Source organism: Podarcis erhardii (assembly GCF_964252035.2).
Source record: "Podarcis erhardii genome assembly, chromosome: 3".
Taxonomy (NCBI): Eukaryota; Metazoa; Chordata; class Lepidosauria; order Squamata; family Lacertidae; genus Podarcis; species Podarcis erhardii.
In genome coordinates, this window is record NC_138507.1 from 122,288,696 (window position 1) to 122,311,510 (window position 22,815).

The following is a 22,815-nucleotide window of genomic DNA, read 5'->3' on the forward strand; positions in this document are numbered from 1 at the left end:
CAGATAGGAAAGTAACTGAGCCATTTGAGCGTGTACATTGTGATTTAGTTGGGCCACTCCCACCATCATTAGGAGGTTCTAAGTACTGGCTTACCCTCATAGACCAGTATAGTAGATATTGTTGGACTTATGCAATAGCTGACAAGTCCCAAGCATTTGAGAAGTACAAAGTTTTTTGCAACTGGGTAAAAACGCACTTTAACAAACCAATTAAGAACCTGTTCTCTGACCGGGGCGGGGAATTTGTTTCTGAGGATTTTGAGAAATTCCTGGAAGCGCAGGGGACTACTCATGAGTTATCTTGCCCCCGAAGTCCCTGGCAAAATGGGCTTGTTGAAGTTGTGCAGCGTGACCTGCAGGCAGGGGTTAAAACGTATCTGCACGATGCTAATCTGCCCAAAGACTTTTGGGCTGAAGCGCTTAGTGCGTTTTGTTATGTCAGAAATCGCAGTTATCATTCTGGTTTAGATGTCACCCCCTATGAGAAGTTGTTTAAAAAACGCCCTAATCTGAAATACCTACGCATTTGGGGTTCAGATGTAATTATGCATTATCCCGCTAAGCAGAAATTGGGTGAGCGTAGTGTTCAGGGAAAATTAATGGGCTACCAGCAGGGGGCGTACAGAATTTACATACCAGCAACTGGCAAATTTCATATTACCAGAAGCATGATACAAACTGTAAATTGGAATGGAGTTGCTGTTTTCCAAGATACTGATGGTATAGATAATACTGAGGAAGAAGAAGCAGCAGCAGCAGCAGCAGCAGGAAATGGTGCTTCTGAATTAATGGAAAAAGACAAAAAGCCTGTTGAATCTGATAATTTGTTTGATGATTTAAAGTCACAGGCACCCGAGGGGAGGTTAGATTCTCTTGAGTTTTCTGACCGTGAGCTTAGCCTACAGGCATCTCTTCAGTCCGACAATGATGATTTACAACCTGAAACTAGTAGTTCACTTAGTCCCATTAAGTCTGAGGAGTCTGACTCCCCTTCTGGACTAAGACGTTCAGATAGAAAGAGGCAGAAGCCACAACGATTTGCAGATGAACGTTTTAATACTGTGTATGCCAATAAGGTGGTTTTTGAGCCAAAAAGCTACAGTGACGTTCAGAATTTACCTAAGCACCAAGCTGCAAATTGGTATAAAGCTATGAACTCTGAGATAGCTTCTTTAAAAGAGCATAACACTTGGTCTCTTGTACCACAAACCCCAGATATGAGACTTATTGATTCAAAATGGGTTTATAGAGTTAAAATGAATGACAAAAATGAAGTTGTAAGGTACAAAGCAAGATTAGTTGCTAGGGGTTTTCAACAAATTCCAGGCGAAGATTATGATTTGTGTTATTCACCAAGTGTAAAATATGAAACAGTTAAACTTTTGTTAAAAGATGCATCACAACGTGGACATTCTGTTTATCACCTAGATATAAAAACTGCATATTTGTTTGCCGATTTAAAAGAACAAATTTTTATGCGTGTTCCTGAAGGCATAGATGCTGCTGAAGGTTTGGTATGCAAATTAAATAAATCCCTTTATGGTCTGCACCAAAGTGGAAGGAATTGGCACCAAACTTTAGCAAAAGAATTGCTGGCTATTGGTTTTTCACAAGGAAAGGCAGACAATTGTGTATTTATAAAGGAAAGGGCAAACTCTGTGACAAAAATATGTGTGTATGTAGATGATGTGTTAATTTCTACAAAAACTAAACAGGAATATGAAGAGGTAGTTTCACAGTTACAGAAGAAATTTGATGTGGTGGAATTAGGCATAGCTAAAAATTACTTATCCATGCAAATTGAGAAAGGCAAAAATGGATCTTTTCTGGTTCATCAAACTGCAAAAATTGATGACCTTGTTGAAATGCTACGTTTAGAAAATGCAAATGGGAAGGAAACGCCTATGGTGTGTGGTTTCACCTTTACAGGTAAAGATAAGCCATTTCCTAACAAAACTTTGTATCGTTCTGCTATAGGCAAGCTAAATTTCATTCAAAGAATCTCAAGACCAGATATAACTTATGCTTTTCACTTTCTGGCAAAATTTGTGGAAAAACCTACTACACAATGTTTCTCTGCTCTTAAGAGAGTGGTAATGTACCTTAAACATACCAAACATTATAGGTTGCAGTTTACGTCAAGTATTGACAAAGGTTTTGAAATTTTCTGCGATGCATCTCATGCAGTGGAACAAAATAATTGCAGGGGTGTGTCTGGTATGGTGTTTTGTTATAATGGTTGTCCGTTTGAATGGAAGTCCCAGACACAAACCATTATTTGTCTCTCCACAACAGAGAGTGAATTATGTGCATGCGTTCAGGCCACTCGTGATGTAGAATGGTATCTGCAAGTATTCGCAGACCTACAGATGCAAGTAACACTACCAGTAAAAGTTTACCTTGATTCCCAGAGTGGACTTGCTATCCTATGTTCAGAAACCAATACGCAGCGCACCAGAGTCTTAAGATTACGTTTGGAGTTTGTAAAGAAATTAATTGCTGACGAAATGATTGTATTTGAATATGTCCCAGGTGATAATCAAATTGCGGACATTTTTACAAAAGCACTTCCAAAGGTTACACATGAAAAACATGTACAAAGTATGCTTTATGTTTTTGTTCCACAATGATGAACCGCAGGGGAAATGTTGAATGGTTTCTTTAAATGTAAAGGTTCATCATTGTTCCACCTAATGTGTATGTCTTTAAGGGGCCAGAGCAAGGGCCAGAGCAAGATAACGAGACCCAGCTTTACAGCTGTGAAACATAGCAGGTGCTGCCGAGTTGCATTGATTAAGGTGTGTCAGCATTTGCATGTAGTATATAAGGAGCAGCACCTAGCTCTCCCATTACCCTGGGGGTTGGGTTGGTGGTTGGGTCTGGTTTGTTGTTAATGTATTTAGTGTATAAGGAGTTTTTGTTTTCTTGTAATTAAAACCTTGTTTAAGTTATTTTTGAGTCCCTTTCTTTTTAATGCATGATCTCCCCAGCAAGCTCTCTGCAGCGCTACCATACTGCAAATAGCCAACAGGTTGGACAGTGTTCTTGAAGCTACAAACATGAGTTTGACCAAACTGTGGGAGGCAGTGGAAGACAGGAGTGCCTGGCGTGCTCTGGTCCAGGGGGTCACGAAGAGGCGGACACGACTAAATGACTAAACAGCAGCAACATAAATAGAACAAAGTAATAACTATTTGCACAATTGAAAAACAGTAATGCTAAATACATGGGGGGGGGGCAGGGAGTCCTGCGTAGACAAGCAAGAATATATGGTGAAATGAATTGTATACGGAATATTAGACTGTTATCCTCTTCCTAATGATCCCTTGCATAGAGTCCATCTTTTTCACAGCTGCCACACATGGGGCCCACATCTTCTTGGAGCTCTTTACTATGACTCCAAGGTCTCATTGCTAGTCAGTCACCACCAGTTCATACCCCATGAGGCTACACCAAGAACCTGCAGGTTCTGCACCTCAACACTCTGTTGACACTTGAGGGCCTATCCAGTATTCCATCAGTAATCCTCATGTGTGTTAATGAAGTCATAGTCCCGCTCTCTTCTGACTTGGTCAGACCCCACCTAAAGTCCTGTGCCCAGTTCTGGTCATCACCATTTAAGAAGGATGTTGACAAGCTGGAAGGTGTGCAGAAGAGGGCAACCAAGAGGATCCAGGGTCTGGGAGTGAAGTCTGATGAGGAATGGTGGAATGGAGGAATGGGGTAGGTCATGCTTAGCTTGGATTAAATGAGATCTGAGAGCCAACTTCAAATATCTCAAGGGATGCCTCATGAAAGATAGAGCAGACCTGCTTTATCCCTCTCTGGAAGGTAGGGCCCAAACCATTGCATTCAAATTCCATGAATGAAGATTCTGATTGAACATTAGGAAGATCTTTCTGAGGGTAAGAATTGTCTGAGAATTGAATGGACTCCATCAAAAGGTGGTGGACTCTTCTTCAGTGGAGGTTATCAAGCAGAGATTCCATCTCTCAGGGATTCATTAGCTTAGACTAGATGACTCTCAGGGTCCCTTCCAACTCTACAATTCCAGGATTCTATGATAAATGCCATTTCACTCCATTTTGACCTGGCATTGCTGTTCCCAACTCTCACCAAACTCCCCCCCCTCCCAGCAACCTCCTTCTGCTCTGGGCCAATTCCCAATTCCTCTGTGTTTCACGGAAGCAGCTGCCTGTTACTTCACACACCTTTGCTGCCTGTGGACATTCACTGATCATGGAGCAATATTTGTCTGACTTGGAGCCAGACATGGTGAGGAAACAGAACTCAGCCGTGAGACCACAGGCCCCCCACCTTGCCTGCTGCACCTTGCAATTCAGTCTCTTGGGAAAGGATGCTGAAGATGCCACATGTCTGTGTAGGTTGCAAAAGATGAGCAGATGCCCCATAAGTTTCACAAGACAGGACACAGCACAGACCAACACCTCAGGGCCGGCACTAATATTCCTCCCCCAGAATAATATGAGAGTGTGACCCTCACTTTTGAGTCCCCATCTCTCTCCTGAGGACGCATAAATTCACAACAGTGCACACAATTTCATACCAATGCCTGCCATTGCCAACAATATCAAAACTAATTCAGCACTACAAGTAAAATGCAAACAGCGCAACACACACATTCAGGCTATTCAGAAAAGGAGGGTCAAACCTTCCCTTTCTTTGGAAAAATGGATATGGAGTCTGATTGAGGGCTTGGAAGAGCAATGGAACAGTTTGGTGCTGGAATGATTGCGCTGTTTCCAAGGCTGCTGTCCTGTTCAGGCAAAAGATTTCTGCTTGGTATAGGACATTTCCCTCTTCCCTGAAGACTCCCCCCAGGCAGTGGCGTAGCGTGGGGGGTGCAGGGGGGGGGCCGGCCGCACCGGGCGCAACATCTGGGGGGGGGGCACGCTCGCTGCCTCCGGAGTCGCCGAAGAGCCTCGGGCGCAGGCTGTAGCAGAGCCCCATGTCTCGCGGAACCGACGAGCCGTGCACACGTCCGGGCTGAAGGCGTCCGGCAGGCAGCGGCTCTCAGTGCTCGCCGCAGTCCCCGCGCGTCAGGGCCGCTGAGGGCACGCCAGGCAGCCCCTCCTCACAGCCCCGCCGCCGCCGCTGCTTCTGCAGCTGCTGGGCCATGTTGCATTTTTCTCGCCTCTCTGCCCTCCTTCTCCTCTGGGCAAGCGGCGTCGTTTGGGCGGCAGCGCCAGCGGCAACTCGCCTCAGATCACCTGACACGGACCCGCCGCCGCCGCCGCCGTGGCTACCTTACCGTAAATACCCCAGCCCAGGCAGCAGCAAGAAGAAGCTGGCAGCGACGGCAGGTTAGGGGTGCAAATTACTTGCCTTGCCCCGGGTTAGGGGGCGCAAATTACTTGCCTTGCCCCGGGTGCTGACAACCCACGCTACGCCGCTGCCCCCAGGCACGCTCAAAATCTGCTCTAAAGTTTGGAATGACTCTCCAGATCAGATTTCGGTGGTTCCTGGGGCAGAGATGGTTTAGGATAGTGTTTTCCCACATGAGGTGTGTGGGGAGGGGTGCTGAGTTTCATCCTTGCACCAGGCGCCACTGAAATTTGGAAGACCAATTTCCACCACTGTCCAGGGAGAGGAGAGGAATCCGGAGTCAATTTGTGAATTTGGAGACAAGCCATTGAGTTGCAGATGGTGGAGAGAAAGCCCAGGTGGAAATGATGGTATGAGATGTGGATTTGAACGACTTAGCTTGAGATGAGCCCTGAAACGGACCAGCCCAAAGGCCTGTCTAGTCCAGCACCCCTTGCTCTTTCCCACAAGCTCACACTCTCCTTTGTAAACCAAGGAGAGGCTGTTTTCACAAGCAAGCGGCATAGAATGGCAAAAGCTCCCAGCAGCCTCAGCCTCACATGGTCAAGCATAGGGCAATGGGAGTAGTCTTCCCAAACATCTGGAGGGCACTAGGTTGGTGAAGGCTGTGATGTGACCTTTGTCCAGATCTCTCGTCTTCCCCCTTGGTCCCCATCCCAACAAGGACTGCGAGACTTGCATTCTTGCTCTATGCCCCAATGGACATTTCTTTTATTGTCCACCATCATTACGCTTTCATTATAAAGTTGGGAATAGAGTAGTCGCTTTGGAACACGATAATCATCTAAACCTCATGACCAGTCCAACAAAGTTGATGTTGAAGAATCATTGCCTCAACACTGATGACGGGGCAATAGCAAAGAACCTTCAGCATCCAAAATAAACCAAAAATGGGAAGTAGAAGAACGACATATGGATATTAATTTATTTACAAAAAAGCCCATTGTTTTTTGGCCCTCATTGAAATGCAAAGTTGAAGCAAACTGTAAGAATCTCTAAGAAGATACGCCTTTCATTTCCCCCACTATTTGTCCTCCAAATATGGAAAAGAAAAGGCATGACCTCAAAAGGATGCTAAGAAATCACTCTTCTTCAATGGATAGCTTGCCAGTGGGATCCTCTTTGTGTTTTTGCCAGGTAAATGGGAGACATTAAATTCAGCTGGCAGTTAAAGTCCTTCATCCTTCCAAACTTTGAATTTTCCAAGGTGGTTCTCCAGTCACATAACTGGTACCCAAACTCATAAAGTGGAGTACCAGTAGCCATTGATAACCCACAAATAACAGCTTTTCAAAACCACCTAATTTGGTGGCACTATCTGTAGGGACAAACCTAGACAGCATCATAAGAAGCAGAGACATCACCTTGCCAACAAAGGTCCATATAGTTAAAGCTCTGGTTTTCCCAGGAGTGATGTATGGAAGTGAAAGCTGGACCATCAAGAAGGCTGATCGAAAGTCCCATGGACTGCAAGAAGATCAAGCCTCTCCATTCTGAAGGAAATCAGCCCTGAGTGCTCACTGGAAGGACAGATCCTGAAGCTGAGGCTCCAATACTTTGGCCACCACATGAGAAGAGAAGACTCCCTGGAAAAGACCCTGATGTTGGGAAAGATGGAGGGCACAAGGAGAAGGGGACGACAGAGGACGGGATGGTGGGACAGTGTTCTCAAAGCTACCAGCATGAGTTTGACCAAACTGTGGGAGGCGGTGGAAGACAGGAGTGCCTGGCATGCTCTGGTCCAGGGGGTCCCGAAGAGTCAGACACGACTAAATGACTAAACAACCACAATCTCCTGTAGGAGAAAACTCCATCCTTTAACTATGTGCTGTGAAGGATCTTTTTCAAATGCATTATGTGAAGAAACCTTAATTCTGCAAAGGGCATAAGGAGATCCCTGCTGGATCAGACCAGCAGCCTACAAGAGTCAACCATTGTTGGGAAGAAGGCTACTACAAACACACATATGAGAAACAGCCATGCCCTCGCTTGTGATTGTGAGCAACTGGAGTTCAGAAAATGAAGCAGTGGAAGGAAAATTGCCCTGGGAGCCGGGAGTCCTGATAGCCTTCTGCTCCAAGAACGCCCTTTTCCTCTATTAACTTCATGGAAAACTCAATGCATAGCTGGGAAATTAATTCTCCAATGCCATAATTTCAGAAACAACTCTCTCTGCTTCTCTTTGTCAGTCAGTGACACTAGCCTGGTTTGTGGTCATTCTTCCATATGTGGTTTTGCACAAAAGCATTACTCAAATCCAGATGGCAATTCTCATCTTCTTCTGCCCCACAGGGATTGTGACATCTATCCTGTAAAAGACATTTGGCTTCCCACAAGGTTTCAACAGTCCTCCATCCACCTATAAGTAGAGGGACCTCTCCTTCCACTGTCAACTGCTCTTCCACTTGGCTTCAGGCATCTCCAGGATTCCCACCAACCTCCAGCCATGAAGATCTTCTGCCTCCTCTCTCTCGCCTTCCTCCTCCTGATGCTGGTGGCTCCAGGTAAGGCCTTCTTCTCAGATGCTTCTTCTCTGAGCTCCACAGCTCTCTGTTTTATTCCTTTTAAACCTGCCTCTGAATACCATTTGCAGGGAATCCCAAAGGGATGGGTGGGGAATTCTCTTGACCCTCTGTCCCCCTTTAGAACCTCCCAAATGGGGCATCTGGTTGGCCACTGTGAGACCAGGTTGGTGGACTTGATTCCAGCAGCCAGGCTCTTAGCTGCATCTCCCTCTCTTAGTTTGCTTTTCTATTCGCTTTCCCTTACAGATTTCACCGGAGCTCAACGTCCCACCCAGGATTGCCAGAACAATGGGGGCAGTTGCAGAAAAACCTGCAACAAAGGCGAGAAGGAGATTGGGAAGTGTTCGGGAGACAGGCGTTGCTGCAAGCGCAGCTAAGGTGAGTTATAGGCAAAACCATACCTGTGTCTGGAAATACGTCCGTGGCATCTCAAAGAGACACGACCCCAAAGGCCAGAGAGTTACAGCTCTGCTTCTTTCCCCTGTCTTTGACCCTTAACAGCCACAGGGGGAGGCACTTGCTAGATTCTCCCTATGGCTAAATTCACTGTTTGGAGATCTTGAGAATTCCCTGATGACATTTGGAGCTACTTGACTCTAGGAACTTGGAAAAAAGAAGCCAGAGAACTGTGCCCAATGTAAAATATGTTATTCGGAAGCATAGAGGGCAGCCTTTGTCAACCAGGTCCTGACTGGATGTTTTGGATTATATCTATCATCAGCCCTAGACAGTGCAGCAAGGCATTTGGGTTTGGGGTGGATAGCTCTCCCAACCTCTTCACATTCAGAAGGTCACACTCTAACCAAATCTAACCAGCTGAGCTAAGGTCTGAGCCAACTCTCCAACCCCATGAAATTCCAACTCTGATAGCATCCAGCTCTTTGGTCTTCAGGGGGTCCCTGGCCTGTTTTGAGCACCCTCCCACCCGCATTCATGGTGTTTCCTCTCTTTATTGTTCAACTCTACAGCAGACCAATCACGCATCATCTCTGATGAAAGGAAGACCACCCCGCTTCTTCTCCGGAGATGCAGCTGCCTTGACTGCACCTCTGCAGAAACCTCTCTGCTCACTGCTGCTGCTGCTGCTGCTGTTGCTGGCAATTCCGAGAATGATCCATCCCTGCCCAATACTTTCTGCCCATTTACTCCAGAGCAAGTCCTGCTGTGCTCAGTGAGGCTGGCATCTTTGTAACTGGGTTTAGGATGGGATTTGCCTGCCCATTTGCTTTTGCTTTTCTTTTCAATAAATGCAAGCATTGGAAACCTCTGTGTGGTGGTGCCTTGTATGAAAGGGGGCTCTGGGTTGGGGTGGGGTCTCCACCATTTCATCTCCATACTGTGACTTTGATTTGATTTGGGAGTAACTGACAGGTGCTTCTGTACACCAACACAGTAGAATTGGGAATTGGCCCAGTTCTGAAGGAGATTGAGAGGGGCCGTTGGTGGGAGGGGGGAGAAGCAATGCTAGACACATCCCCTTCCAGGTCAAAATGGAGCAAAATCGCAATTATCATCATAAAATCCTACAATTATAGAGTTGGAAGGGACCCTGAGGGTCAACTAGTCCAAGTTAAAGACAGATGGCCATCCATTCTCTGATTAAAATTCTCCACTGAAGGAGAGTCCACCACCTTCTGAAGGAGTCCATTCCATGGTCAAACATCTCTTTCCATCAAAAAATCTTCCTAATGTTCAGTTGGACAAAATTCAGCACCGCTTCCCCCCACACGTCATGTGGGAAAACACTGCCCTAAACCCACCTCTGCCCCAGGAACCACCAAAATCTCATCTGGAGAGTCATTCTAATCTTTAGAGCAGATTTTGAGGTGCCTGGGGGAGGCTTCAGGAGAGAGGAGGAAATGTCCTATACCAAGCATAAATCTCTTGCCTGAACAGGACAGCAGCCTTGGAAACAACCCAATCATTCCAGCACCAAACTGTTCCCTTGCCCTTCCATGCCCTCGATCAGACTCCATATCCATTTTTCCAAAGAAAGGGAAGGTTTAACTCTCTTTTTCCAAATGGTCTGAATGTGTGTGTTGTGCTGTTTGCATTTTACTTGTGGTGCTGAATCAACACTTGGTTTTGATGTTGTTGGCAATGGCAGGCATTGGTATGAAATTGTGTGCACTGTTGTGAATTTATGTGTCCGTGGGAGGGAGATGGGGGCTCAAAAGTGAGGGTCACACTCTCATGTTATTCTGGGGAGGAGTATTAGTGCCGGCCGTGAGCTGTTGGTCTGTGCTGTGTCCTGTCCTGTGAAACCTATGGGGCATCTGCTCATCTTTTGCAACCTACAAAGACATGGGATGTCTTCTCCTTTCCTGAGAGACTGAATTGCAAGATGCAGCAGCCTGTGGTCTCACGGCTGAGTTCTGTTTCCTCACCATGTCTGGCTCCAAGTCAGACAAATATTGCTCCATGATCAGCGAATGTCCACAGGCAGCAAAGGTGTGTGAAGTAACAGGCAACTGCTTCCATGAAAAACAGAGGAATTGGGAATTGGCCCAGATCAGAAGGAGGTTGGGGGGGGGGGAGAGAGGTGAGTGAGAGTTGGGAACAGCAATGCCAGGTCAAAATGGAGCAAAATGGCACTTATCATAGAATCCTGGAATAGTAGAGTTGGAAAGGTCCATGGGTGGCTCAAAATATGTATAAAAACATCAAAACACATTAAACATCAAGCTTTTAAAAAATTCCCTATACAAGACTGCATGTTTCATAAACAGTAATTGAGCGCCTCACCTTCAAGGAAACTGAACTCTGGGCAAACACTGAAACTCCTGGGTTTTCTCAATGCTCAGCAATTTGGGTGTTGTGTAACAATATTATCAAGGAAACCTCACAAGCATTATCCCCCCCCCTTTTCTCCAGTTCCATATCTGAATCTGTTTGCATGGAAAGGGGTCCTTTTGGCATTGCTGCTCCCAAATCCCACCCACTGCCCCCCAATATCACCTCCTGATCTGGGCTCATTCCCAAGTTCACTGTGCTAAATCTGGCAGTTGCTTCACCCAACTTTGCTGCCTGTGGGCATCCGATGGAGCAACGCTTGTCCGTTAACTTGAAGCAAGACCAGGTGGGGAAATGGGACTAAGCCCTGTGGCCACAGTTTCCCCACCTTGCCTGCTGGGTTGGCACTTCAGGCTCTTGGGAAAGGATGCTGAAGACATCTCCTGGGGCCCATCTCTGTGGAGATTGCAAAAGACCAGCAACTGCTTCCATATGATACAGGCACTGCCCAGATGAACAGCTCACGACTGGCACTGATACTTCTCCCCTTCTCCAAAATTAAATTAAAAAGCCGTGCCATCACCTTTGGGTGCCCATTTTTTGAAGCTGAAGTTGGATGGGCACCGGTAAGAGATTCCTGCATTGCAGGGGTTTGACTAGATGACACTTGGGGTATCTTCCGATGCTGAAGCTCAGAACCTCATGAACCTCAGAGCGCATGAACCTCAGGGCTTGCCACATACATCTTGCAAATGACGGTTGGCAACCCACAAGATTTCAACAGTCCTCGAGGCACCTAGAATTTGTATCATCCTTCCTTCCCCAGTCCACTTGGCTTCTGGTACCTTCAGGATTCCCACCAACCTCCAGCCATGAAGATCTTCTGCCTTCTCTCTGTGGCCGTCCTCTTCTTGATGCTGGTGGCTCCAGGTATGGCCTTCTTCTCACATGCTTCTTCTCTGAGCAGCTTCCCAGCTCTCAGCTTTATTCCTTTTAAACCTGACTCTGAACATCACTTGCTCTGACTCCCAAAGTGGTGGGATCTTGCCCCTCTGTCCTCCTGGAGAATATCCCAAATGGGACTTTAGGTTGGACATTGTGAGAAGAGGATACTGGACTAGATGGGCCCCCTTTGGGCAGATCCACCAGTCAGTCTCTTCTGATTACATCCTTTAGAAGATCCACGGAAGCTTTCAAACTTGCAATAATGCGCTTCAGCACACTCAGATTTGTGGTGGGTAAAAGAACGGGCCAGTTTCCTGGGCAAGGGGGCTTCTTTCTCCCAGTTGGCCAGTGGCCGCCCAGGGGAGCCAGTGACTCTGACACAGCCTTCCCAACCAACTTGGCTCAGACCCAGTCCTGAAGGTGCAGGGAGGCAGCAGAAGGGACTGACTCTGTGCTCCAGCCCTGCATTCTTCCTGCACCAGCTTTCCCCAACCTGGTGCCCTCCGGGTGTCCAAGCCAGCAGGGCCATTGTGGAAGAAGTTGTGGAAGAGCCTTCAAAGTCTTCCTTTTCCTCCTCCAGATTTCACCAGAGCTAAAGTTGCTGTTCCAATACGTGAACGTATTGGTGGGAAATGCATAAGATGGTGCCCGAAGCCACTTTTTATGTGTTCAACTGTCCTAATGTTGAATGACTTCCGGTCGGCGCCAGCGTTTGATGGCGGTCCTAGCCTCGAGCTCCGAGGCAGGACTGCTCCGTAAGTTTGGGTCTTACCCGCTACGGCAAGCGGGGGACCCCTAAAATCACAGGCGCTGAAGCCTGTGAGCAAGGAGATTCGGTGGGCACCTTTGCGCCCCCCCGGCATCGTGAAAGAGCCTTTTTAAAGGCTCCGGAGCGGCATCGGGGTGAGCGCGGTGCTGAGGATCGCTACCCAGCTTACGGAGTGAAGCCGCGTCGCCATTAACGGAGAGCGCCGATTTCTTTCTGAAACTAACGATTGGCAACAACAATACCCGTGAGTAAGAACGCAAAATTAAAACGGGACTTAAAAATCCAGAAGATTTGGCTGAAAACGGGAAGGTAAAAATTAAGGAAGTCAGCCTCCCGGATCTGCATGATTAACGGAGCAATGAAAAGACCGAGCTGTGTTTAAATGGACTTTCTTTTTAACTCGTACTAGACAAGACATCGAAAGGATCTCCCCCCTGTAGTGCAGGGGAAGGGGGGGAGGAAACAGAATTAATTTAACCTGCAATAGAAAGGGATAAGGAATAAAAAACCTCTGCTGCCGACACTTCTGGTCAGGTTGCCGGAGCAGCGATCGCCTGAAAAAGGAACTGTCAAGTGAGCTGTCAAAGGACAGTGGTTATAAAATAAGACTTATTTGAAACATATTAACGGGACTTTGGTGGATTACAATTTTAACAGTAAAGTGCTACAAATTAAAGACTCTTAGTGGGACTTTTGCCTCTGGACTTTCTGTTCCTTTGTTGTGGGTGACTTTGGATGGTTACAATTTCCCCCTCTAGAGGGCTTTAGTTGCATTACGGTGTATCCAGCGGGACTTTCCACTTGCAACTTTCCTGTGTGAATGACCTTGAGTTATGAGCAACCCGCCAGAAGAGATTTCAACAAGAAGTAAAACAAAGCAGGCTCAAAAACAAGCTCAAAAAAGAGGCTCTTTATCAGGAGCAGCAGCTGCACAAGAAAAAATAACAGCAGCATCAATGGAGTCAATGACACAGGCTCTGCTCAAAATAAATCAGTCACTAGAAGTACTCACCAAGCAATCTGCAGAACTTACTAAACAGTCTACAGAGAATTCTAAGAAACTGACGGAGTTGACAACAAGATTAGACCTGAACACAACAACAATTTCATCTAACACAGATTCTATAAACCGTTTGGTTCAAGAGTCTACGGAAACAAGGAGAATAGCTGAGAGTGCTAGGTCTACTGCCGAAGAAACCAAAGGAAAGTTTGCGCCTATTGCAAAAAAAGTACATGAACATGATACAGCATTAGCCCTACTAGAACTGGAAAGGAAAAGCAAGAACCTGAAATTAAGACTGGTTCCAGAAGAGGAAGAGGACAAGCTTGGGGAATTCCTCACAGATAAATTTCAAGATTTTTGGAATGATGAGCTAGATGGAGAAGAAGATGAATTTGTGATAACCTCAGCCTTTCGGATTGGCAGGAAGCAAGGGAAGAAGCCAAGAGATTGTTTAATTACCCTGGGATCAAAGGAACAAAGAGACAAAATACTGAACCTACATTTCCAGAAGGCCTTGGTCATTAAAAATTCTCAGATCCAGATTTTCAAGGATATTCCTAAATATTTTTTGGAGGTTAGATCTCAATTTAAAGAATTAGTTGATCTACTTAAACAGAATAATATCCCATTCAGGTGGGAATTTCCACAAGGGCTGTCCTTTAACTTTAAAGGGAAGAAAATTAAAATAAAATCAAACCAGGATAAAGAACTCTTTTTGGAAAGAAATCAAGAGGATCTTCAGAAAGGAACTGTTAGTGAGGGGGAAGTACCGGACATTTCAAATCTATCATTTGGACTGAACCGAGCACCGACCGAGGAGGAACAACAACTTGGTGCAGTCGGTGGAAGAGCTACCCAATAACAAAAATGTCTCTGCAACTCTACAGCTGGAATTGTAATGGTTTGAACCACCCTCGAAAAAGGGGCCAAGTATTTCATCTATTAAAGAAAGAACATCTAGATGTAATCTGCCTACAAGAAACCCACATTGCCAGGATACATAGAAAACTTTTAATAAACAAGAGATTAGGACAAGAATTTATTTCATCAGATAGAGTTAAGAAAAGAGGAGTTGTGATTTATGTTAAGGAAAAATTTGAACCAAAACTGATTTTTAAGGATGACCAAGGAAGATACCTGGCAGTGGAAATTCAAATTTATGGAGAAAAGATGTTGATTGTTGGAGTTTATGCACCAAACGAGGGGAAGGCTGAATTCTTCAAGAAGTTGCACGAGACTTTAATGGACTTTTTGGATTTTAAAATCATAATGATGGGTGATATGAATGGAGTCGTCTCCACAAACATGGACAAGGCCCAAAGACAAACAATATCTAATGATGGAAGACTACCAAAGACTTTCTTTGAACTGACTGACACTATGGACCTGATTGACATTTGGAGAACTAGGAACCCTCTGGAAAGGGAGGGGACCTTTTTCTCTGAAGCAAAAATGACATGGACTAGAATTGATCAAATATGGACTTCTAGTAATCTGGTATCGAAGGTTAAAAAAATAGAAATCTGCCCAAAGACCTGTTCTGACCACAATGCTGTCAAGATGGAAATGAAACTGACAACAGCTGGAACCTTTAGATGGAGAATGAATGACACCCTCTTTGGAGATGAGGAAATTTGTAAAAAGGCCCAAAAAACACTTAAAGACTACTTCGAGATTAACATGAGATCAGACACCGAAAAAAGAGTTATTTGGGATGCAAGTAAAGCCGTGATGCGTGGCTTCCTAATACAACAGAATTCAATAAAGAGGAAAAAACAGAATGAGAAGAAAGAGAAAATTTGGAACCTAATAAAAGAAGGGGAGAAGAAATTGAGATCTAAGCCTAAATCTCATGAGATATTAAGAGAAATAAAATTCTATCAAACACAATATATGGAATTGATGAATCAGGAAATAGAATGGAAAATTAAACAAATGAGACAAAAGACTTTTGAGTCCGCAGATAAATGTGGGAAGCTACTGTCTTGGCAACTGAAAAAGAGGCAAAAATTGAATACAGTGACATCACTTGAAGTAGATGGGAAGTTTATTAATAAACCAAATGAGATAAGCAATTGTTTTCAAAGTTTCTTCAAGAAATTATACAAACAAGGGCCAAAAAACGAACAGGAGATAGAAGAATTTATCGGAAAATACGGCCTACCAAAAATCTCTGAAAATAATAGAAGGAGTTTGAATGAGAAAATTACAGATCAAGAAATAGAGAGCGCCATTCAGGATATGCAGCTGGGAAAATCACCAGGACCAGATGGACTAACCGCGAGATATTATAAAGTACTGAAGGATTGGTTAATACAACCATTGAAAGAAGTCTGCAATCAAATTTTGGAAGGGAAAAAGGCTCCCGAATCGTGGAAGGAAGCATTCATTTCACTTATACCGAAGACAGAAACTGAGAAACATCAAGTTAAGAATTATCGCCCTATATCACTTTTGAATGTGGATTATAAAATTTTTGCAGACATTTTAGCAAAAAGATTCAAAAAAGTGTTGTTAGAGGAGATTCACAGGGACCAAACAGGCTTTCTACCAGGCAGGCAATTGTCAGATAATGTGAGGAATATTATAGATATTCTAGAACTTCTGGAAACTGACATAAATAGAAAAGCTGTTTTGATTTTTGTGGATGCAGAGAAAGCCTTTGACAATATTTGTTGGAGCTTTATGAAGAGGAATCTCCAAGGGATGGGGGTAGGCAAGAACTTTGAAAATGGTATAAGTGCAATTTACTCTGAGCAAAAGGCCAAACTAATTGTAAATGGTATGGTTATGGACGAAATTCCAATAGAGAAAGGGACACGACAGGGATGCCCAATCTCTCCTCTATTGTTTATATCGGTACTGGAGGTTTTCCTAAATATGATTAGAAGAGACCAGCTGGTTAAAGGTATACAGGTCGGAACTAAACATTATAAGTTAAGAGCATTTGCAGATGATCTAGTTTTGACATTACAACAGCCAGAAACCAGTACAAAAAGAGTTTTGGAACTTATTGAAATATTTGGTCAGGTAGCAGGTTTTAAATTAAATAAACATAAGACAAAGGTGTTGGAAAAAAATCTTACGGTGGGGGAAAAAGACAGTTTTCAAAGAGAAACTGGTTTGGAAATTACTAAAAAGGTAAAATATCTGGGGGTGAATTTAACATCTAAGAATGTGAATCTACTTAAAGATAATTATGAGAAATGTTGGGCTGAAGTGAAGAAAGATTTTGATATATGGTCAAGATTGAGACTTTCCTTGTTAGGCCGAATTGCTGTTATTAAGATGAATGTATTGCCGAGATTGTTGTTTCTGTTCCAGACATTGCAAATTCTAGATAAGATGGACTTTTTCAAGAAGTGGCAGAAAGACATATCTAAATTTGTCTGGCAGGGCAAAAAACCCAGAATAAAATTTAAGATTCTAACTGATGCAAAGGATAGAGGGGGCTTTGCCCTGCCGGACTTAAAACTTTACTATGAAGCAGCAGCTTTCTGCTGGCTGAAACCATGGCTACTTCTTGAGAATACAGACATTCTAGACCTGGAAGGTTATGATAATAATTTTGGTTGGCATGCATATTTATGGTACGATAAGGTAAAGGTACATAGAAATTTTAAAAACCATATTGTTAGGAAAGCATTGTATAATGTATGGAATCGATATAAAGATTTGTTTGAAAGTAAAACCCCTAGGTGGTTGTCACCAATGGAAGCCAAGGCGGTAAAAAGACTGAACATGGATACAGATTGGCCAAAATATTGTGAAATTATAGAATATGATGGTGAAAAGTTGAAACTACAGAGTTTCGAGAAATTGAAACCTAAAGTCCGAGATTGGTTACATTATTTCCAGATCAATGAAACTTTTAAGCAGGACAGAAAACTAGGATTTCAGAAGGAGAGGTCAAAGTTAGAAACAGAATTGCTAGAACCCAATACTAAGAATTTGTCTAGAATGTATAATCTGCTGCTAAAATGGAATACACAGGATGAAACGGTTAAATCAGCTATGATTAAGTGGGCACAGGATATTGGTCATGATATTATGTTTGCTGACTGGGAGCAGTTATGGACCACAGGTATTAAATTTACGGCATGCAGTGCCCTGAAAGAGAACATAATGAAAATGATCTATAGGTGGTACATGACCCCAGTCAAGCTTGCAAAGATATATCATTTGCCCAATAACAATTGTTGGAAGTGTAATGAATGTGAAGGAACTTTTTATCACCTTTGGTGGACCTGCCCAAAGATTAAGGCCTACTGGGAAATGATCTATAATGAAATTAAGAAAATCCTTAAGTGGACATTTGTAAAGAAACCGGAGGCTTTTCTCCTGGGCATGGTCGGCCAATTGGTACCAAAGAAAGATAGGACCTTTTTTATGTATGCAACAACAGCAGCAAGAATCCTTTTGGCGAAGTATTGGAAGACTAAAGAATTACCTACTCTGGAAGAATGGCAGACTAAGGTGACTGAATTTATGGGACTGGCAGAGATGACCGGCAGAATCCGTGACCAGAGGAAAGAGACAGTGGAGGAGGACTGGAAAAAATTTAAAATCTATCTTAAAAATTGTTGTAAAATTTCGGAATGTTAAGATGTCAAGGGATTGGATACAAAGAATTACAGCTATAAATTGAAATTTATAAAATAGAATTTTTTTTTTTTTAAAGAGAATTAAATATAAAAATGGGATGAAGAATTGCTAAAAATTTTAAAATATGGATGCAGTGAAGGGGAGGTTCGGGGAAGTCGTGTTATGTTTATTTGTTTTTTGTTTATGTTGTAAAATCAATAAAAATTATTTTAAAAAAAAAACAACTGTCCTAATGTGCTGCCGTTAAGGTGAGTTAAATCCAATCTTAGCTGTGACCAAAAATTAGTCTCATGAACCCAAATGCATGAGGCTCATCGCTCTGTCCCCTCCCTCCACCTCCCTCCCTTAACCTTTCCAGCCAGTTTAAGGGGAACAACATTAATGTCTGCACAGGGGGTTGAAAACCCTTTCCTCTCACCTTGCTGCCCCCATGAAAGCTCCCTGACCCCTCAGCCACAACTCCCCTTAGCCTCCCTTGGCTCAAAAAACAGCTCTTCATGGCATGAGAGGGTGGGGGCTCAGTCGCTGACCCTCCTCAAATAGCAAAGGCAACCTGTGTGAAATGTCCCTGTGAAGGTGGTTATTGATTCACTGAATTGTAGAGTTGGAAGAGAAATTCCAATGGCTGGGAGGGAATGGGTTAAATGCACACCAGCGCACAAACAATGATCTCCTCAAATGTGTCCTCTCTTGGGGTTGTTCTTCGCACAAAGAAGAAGAAGGAAAAGAACCACATTAGAAAAATAGTGTGTATCGCAGCCATGCCCCACTCAGAGCCCCCCCCCCCCAAGTGCATACAGGAAATGCCCAGAGGTCTCTCTTACAATCACAGAATAGAAATGTAGTGTTGGGAGGGACTGAAGGGGTCATCTAGTCCACCCCTCTGCAAAACAGACCCTCTGTGTGCAATTTGAACTCTGACAACAGCAGCTCTTCTGCCTCCCAGTTGGAGTCACTGGTTGGGGTTTTCAGAACCACCGCCAACACCCATATTAACAGTGTCTCATCCTCTCACAGGGTGGTAACTCTGCAGATCTCCGGTGCAAGACCTCTGGTGAAAGGAAGACCACCCTGCTCTCCTCTGATGTGCAGCTGCGTCGACTGCACCCCCCCCATCTCTGCTGGGGAAGAAACCGCTTTGCTTGATGTTGCTGAAGGCGATGCTGGGAAGGGATAAAGAGGGGGCCATCCTGTCTGCCTGTCTACTCATGAGTAAGCCCCTCTGTGGCCAGTGGGGCCTGACTCCTTAGTAAGTGGGCTCGGGATTAGAGCTTGGATTTGGTTTGCCTGCGGAAATGCTTTAGCTTTTTCTTTTTAATAAATGCAAGCATTGGAAACCTTTGTGTTGGTTCATGTTGTGAAATGGTGTGCTGGGTTGAGGGGATATTTGAGCCAATGGACAAATATCAACAGGGAGCCACCACAGAAAATTCCTCTTCTCTCATTTCCACCCTCCAAACCTCTTGCGAAGGAGGCACACGAAGAAGGGCTTCTGACGATCATCTCAGGGTCCAAGTCAGCTCATACGGAGAGGCCGTCCTTGAGATATTTTGGTCCTGAGCCCATGAGCTGTGTGAGAGCTGAGTTGGAAGCAGCCTGGAAGCTGGAGACACAGATTCCTGTTTGCTGTGTAGGGGACCCAAAGCTGTGATAAACTGAGAAGGATGATTTGGGGGATGTTAATGTTGTGATCTTGTCCATTTTATGCTCAGCCTCTCTCTGTATGTTCATTAAAAATCATATCACCTAAATACACCAAAGTCTCCACTCACTTTCAAGGAAACCAAGCTCTGGGCAACACTGAAACTCCTGGATTTTCCCCAGGCTCAGCAATTTGGGTGCAGTGTAACAATATTTTCAAGGAATCCTCACATATGTTATTTGCCCCTTTTCTCCAGCTCCATCCCTGAATCTGTTTACATGGAAAGGGGTGTCTTTGGCATTGCTGCTCCCCACTCCCACCCACTGTCCCCCAATATTACCTTCTGATCTGGCCTCATCCCCAAGTTCACTGTTCTGCATCTGGAAGTTGCTTCACCCAACTTTGCTGCCTGTGGGCATCCGATGGAGCAACGCTTGTCCGTTAACTTGAAACAAGACCAGGTGGGGAAATGGGACTTAGCCCTGTGACCACAGATTCCCCACCTTGCTTGCTGGGTTTGAACTTTGGGCTCTTGGGAAAGGATGCTGAAGACATCTCCTGGGGCCCATCTCTATGGAGATTGCAAAAGACCAGCAACTGCCTTCTAAATGTTACAGGCACAGCCCAGACCAGCACCTCACTACTGGCACTGATACTTCTCCCCCATCTCCAAATTTTAATATAAAAGCCTTGCTTTTGGGTGCCCACTTTTTGTAGTTCCCCCCATATATTCTCAATAATGCACAGAAGTTTAAACCAGTGTCAACCAGAAATATTAAAATGAAGCATCAAGCAACACAAATACCATAAAAGCAGCACAACGCAAAAACACAAACAGAGAGCAGGACAGTGTTCAAACAGTGTCCGGAAAAAGATGAAGATAGGAGTTGCCTTTAAGTGATATTTTGGGATGGCCACCAGCATTGACCAGAAAAAGGGCAGCAGTGGCAGTTGGGAGACAAATTCAATGGGGGGAATCTGTAGCCAGTGTGGTGGCCTCCACCAGATGCTGTTGACGCACAACACCCACCTCACCCCCCTTTCTTTCCTGCTGCTTTCCCCTATGTGAAGCCATTTAAAGTTAGCACACCTCTCCACAAAGGTGGGAATTTGGGACTCATCATGAAAAAGTGAGAAGCTAAGGTGACTTAAGGGTTTCTGTGAAAGTCCCAGAATTTTGAGGCCAGTTGGAAACAATGTCTTTGGAAATGTGATGAAGAGACAGGGGGGCAAGAACACATAACAATAGTAATAGCAGCATGATTTGTGGGAATGGTCAGGGATGCAGGAGAGGATATATTGTTTTATTTGTGTTAACAAGTTCACAATTTAGCAGAGTAAGATTCCCCTTTTCCCTTTTTAAACTCACAGTAGATGTGTTTGCTCAAGCTCGCTAAAGCCTCTATAATAACGTCTAGTATTTTCCCCTTATTCCCTCATAAAATATAAGACATGGCACAGTCTTCTATAAAAGTATAAAAAGAGTTTACTCACTCACATTCTAAACAAAAAATTCCTTCCAGTAGCACCTTAAAGACCAACTAAGTTAGTTCTTGGTATGAGCTTTCGTGTGCATGCACACTTCTTCAGATACACTGAAACAGAAGTCACCAGACCCTTCTAAATAGTGGGAAGGTGGGGAGGGGTATTACTCAGAAGGGTGGTGGGATTGGGTGATTGGCAGATAGCTGTGATGAGCCTGTTGACGACTCTTAACGACTGCAATAGGTCTTACAGGAAAAAGCAAGGGGTGAGAAGGTGAAAAATGGCTTTGTCATGTATAATGAGATAAGAATCCAATGTCTTTGTTCAGACCAGGTTTCTCCATGGTTTTAAGTTTGGTAATAAGTTGCAATTCAGCAGCTTCTCTTTCCAGTCTATTTCTGAAATTCCTTTGTAATAGAACAGCTACTTTGAGATCTTGTCTAGAATGTCCTGGGAGATTGAAGTGTTCTCCTACTGGTTTCTCAGTCTTGTGATTCCCGATGTCAGATTTATGTCCGTTTATCCCTTGGCGTAAGGTTTGGCCTGTTTGTCCAATATAGAGAGCTGAAGGACACTGTTGGCATTTGATGGCATACACAATGTTAGACGATGAGCAATTAAATAGTCCCGAGATGGTATGTGTGATGTTGTTGGGGCCAGCAATGGTGTTGTCCGGGTGTATGTGGCAGCACACCACTTTGTGTAAATCTCCCAGGACATTCTAGACAAGATCTCAAAGTAGCTGTTCTATTACAAAGGAATTTCAGAAATAGACTGGAAAGAGAAGCTGCTGAATTGCAACTTATTACCAAACTTAAAATCATGGAGAAACCTGGTCTGAACAAAGACATTGGATTCTTATCTCATTATACATGACAAAGCCATTTTTCACCTTCTCACCCCTTGCTTTTTCCTGTAAGACCTATTACAGTCGTTAAGAGTCGTCAACAGGCTCATCACAGCTATCTGCCAATCACCCATTCCCACCACCCTTCTGAGTAATACCCCTCCCCACCTTCTCACTATATAGAAGGGTCTGGTGACTTCTGTTTCAGTGTATCTGAAGAAGTGTGCATGCACACGAAAGCTCATACCTAGAACTAACTTAGTTGGTCTTTAAGGTGCTACTGGAAGGAATTTTTTGTTTTGACTATGGCAGACCAACACGGCTACCTATCTGTAACTCACTCACATTCTGTTCGCAATCGGATCCCAGAAGGCAGACTTAGCTTACAAAAGTAACATACACCTGGAAACTATCTCATAAGGAGACAGTCCCTTTGTCCTCTCTTGGCTGGAGGCCAAAAGAGCATCTTTGGCTAAGCAGATGTTGCTTCTTCGACGAAAGTAGTCAGAGAGAGAGATGTCTGCCTTGCCTGTGCTTTTGTCGTTACCTGCACAGGTGAGGCCACGCCCACCTCTAGTCACATTCAGAGGAAGTCTGTCCCAGCCCAGAAGGAAACAGGAAGTTTACCTGCTGGCTAGACAAACATTCCTCCCCATGTGTAAACATGTTCACTCTAGGAAGGTTGTACTTGACTGCTCTTGTGTTTCACATACCAGATGATTGAGGGAATTGGGGAGACTGAGAGGAAAAAAGAGAGCCGTCTTCCAATATCTCAAAGGCTGCCGAGTAGAGAATGGAGCTAGCTTGCTTTTTCCTGCTCCAGAGGGGAGGATCCCAACCAATGGATTCAGAACATTAGGAATACAGTGGTGCCTCGCAAGACGAAATTAATCCGTTCTGTGAGGCTCTTCGTCT

The 22,815-nt window shown here is 44.3% G+C and overlaps 1 long non-coding RNA gene across 1 annotated transcript; it reads left to right on the plus strand.

Moving 5' to 3' along the window:
- The first annotated feature begins 7,661 nt into the window (after positions 1-7,661).
- On the plus strand, positions 7,662-8,966 carry LOC309338087. The gene is made up of 3 exons (XR_014154686.1): positions 7,662-7,850; positions 8,118-8,249; positions 8,840-8,966. It is a non-coding gene; the product is annotated as an uncharacterized lncRNA (long non-coding RNA).
- The last annotated feature ends 13,849 nt before the right edge of the window (positions 8,967-22,815 follow it).